Here is a 2,428-nt window from a genome sequence, read left to right as displayed (position 1 = left end):
CTCACGAAGATGAATCACTTCTACTCAACCTGCTCCAGATTTCATCTGACAAAACAGTCATTAAGAATCCCACTGCATAAACATACACTTCGCATCTCTAGTTATTTGGTGTTCCTGGATCTCTTTCATACAATAAAAAGTCACAGCAGCTTGACTTGAAAAATAAAATCGCGTTCCTTTTCATCATCCCAATGCGATCTACATTTCAATGCAGTTTAGGCAACTGGCTCAAAGTATTCTTTGAGATTTTATAATTGCGTCGATGCATATAAACTGACCATTGGAGTTCCAATTTCAATTAGACAGCTGTGAGCGTACAAAAATAGCAGCATTAGAAACAGCGACGAGAGTGGGATTCGAACCCACGCGTGCAGAGCACAATGGATTAGCAGTCCATCGCCTTAACCTCTCGGCCACCTCGTCACGTAGACCTAGGGCGCTATGACCTTATTAATAAGTGAATTGTATAAATTATGCAGAACAGCAGATATTTCTCCCTGGTGTTGGTGAAATGATCAATAGTACAGTACGGTTCCAAGACTATGGTCTGACCTCTGGGTTGTGGGGCAAACGCATTCACACTCTGCTCACAGTGATTTGAACAAAAATTAAGAAAAGACTATGTGACAAGTTCTGTTGAATTCTGTGAAGATTTGAAGTCAACGGAATGAAGAACCCGAGAAAGCAGGAGGTGTTCTTTCAAGAAAGAGTTGGGTAGAGCTCATAAGGATAGTGGAATCAAGGGTTATGGGGATAAGGCAAGAACAGGATACTGAATGAGAATGATCAGCCATGATCATACTGAATGGTAGTGCTGGCTCGAAGGGCAGAATGGCCTACTCCTGCACCTATTGTCTATTATATTGCCTGTGAGGAATTGTTTTCCAGATTGGACGAGAGTGCATAGTGCTCAATGTCATTATTCGGAAGACCTTTCTTCCGCTCAGATATTTTTGACACACACTTGTGTACAGGACAGACATTTTCAAAATCCTAAATAAGGCTAAACTGACCATTGAATTCAACAATGCAAAAACCTTGATCTGTATCATTTTCCTGGGCCGTGCGACACCAAGTCACTGTATGATCACAACAACAGAGTGAGCAAGTGTCAGAAGGAAAATGAGTGCAATGCCAGAGCGCATGCTGGGAGCAACAGTTGATACACGGGAAGTGCATTTCCCACAACAGAAAAAATTCCCAAACAGCAGACTGCGGTGGAAGAATTCAGAGGGGGTTTACACTTTGGAATTCGATGCCAGAGACACAATGGAGATCTGTCATTGAGTCTGTTAAAGATGAAGATGTTAAGATTTCTACAGATGAAAAACAAAATAAAATGTTCATTGGTTAGTGAAGGCAAATGTTGAAATTGTATATTTCAACCATCTACCCATCTTTGCAATCAGTAGCTCAGCACTTTCCTCACACGGGGTCAGAACCACTGGTGAAGATGATCGTATAATCCCTGTTATTAGCCATGGAATCAGAGAAACTCGGTTTCCCAAACGTTCAGGTACAACCAGGAATGTGGAGGTAAGCATTAATGTGTTGCCCCTGTGCTGCAGGTGACCAGTGCACAGTATCTCTGTTCCAGTATAGTGGGCAGTGCTGTGCCGAAGTTTTAAGTTTGAGCCTCACATGGAGCAGCTTCAATTTGTCATCGTGTTGAGGGCTACGGATCGAAGGTGATATTGAGCAAAGCCAAGTTGATGGGAAAATACCCGAGATTGTGGATTGAGAAACGACCTTTTCTGGATAATGAATCCTTGATCAACAAACATACTGCAAGTATCTAAAACGTGTACAGACATGTGTGGAGAGAGAGCCAAAGGTGATTTTTCAGTAGGTAGATAACGTCTCCCATGTGCACTGCGTCAAATTCCGGGAAAATAGATGTTGAACTGGTTTCATGTTACACAGTTTGTTACAAACTCACAAAGGTTATTGCAATAATAAAAAAAATCACATAGGACCGTTTGAATATTGTATTGAATTGAATTTTGTTCTGAGCATATTTTATCTTCAATGACGTGCTGCAGAAAAGTACAGAGGGTTAACAACACAAAAGGACAGAGTCGTCTTGGTGCATTTCTTGGGTGGAGTTATGAATGTCCAAAATATACATAACATCATGTGAATGTGGTCAAATCTTTAAAGTAGGTGTTGCGTCTCCAAGTGACGATTCAATTCCTACTCATTAGGATATAACTTCTCTCTGTAGTTATTTTAGGACATCAGCTCCATTTGCAGAGTTTCACCTTGAATAATACGCCACACCTTACCAAGCCATGAACTTTTTATACTCAATCTTAATCAGTTGTACGTGTTCATGAAATGTCTTTGTATCTGAAGTCAACCAAATTCGAAATTGTTACGCAACCACACTGACTTTCTCTCAATGGTAAATTCCCTCCTTGTATGTTTG

At 40.8% G+C, this 2,428-nt stretch overlaps 1 non-coding gene across 1 annotated transcript; it reads right to left on the bottom strand.

The window, feature by feature from the left end:
• Positions 1-341: 341 nt before the first annotated feature.
• On the bottom strand, positions 342-423 carry trnas-gcu. The gene has a single exon. It is a non-coding gene; the product is annotated as a tRNA-Ser (tRNA).
• Between the last annotated feature and the right edge of the window lie 2,005 nt (positions 424-2,428).

Source organism: Chiloscyllium plagiosum, unplaced genomic scaffold (genome assembly GCF_004010195.1).
Source record: "Chiloscyllium plagiosum isolate BGI_BamShark_2017 unplaced genomic scaffold, ASM401019v2 scaf_5754, whole genome shotgun sequence".
NCBI lineage: Eukaryota > Metazoa > Chordata > Chondrichthyes > Orectolobiformes > Hemiscylliidae > Chiloscyllium > Chiloscyllium plagiosum.
This window is presented reverse-complemented; position numbering and strand designations above follow the sequence as displayed.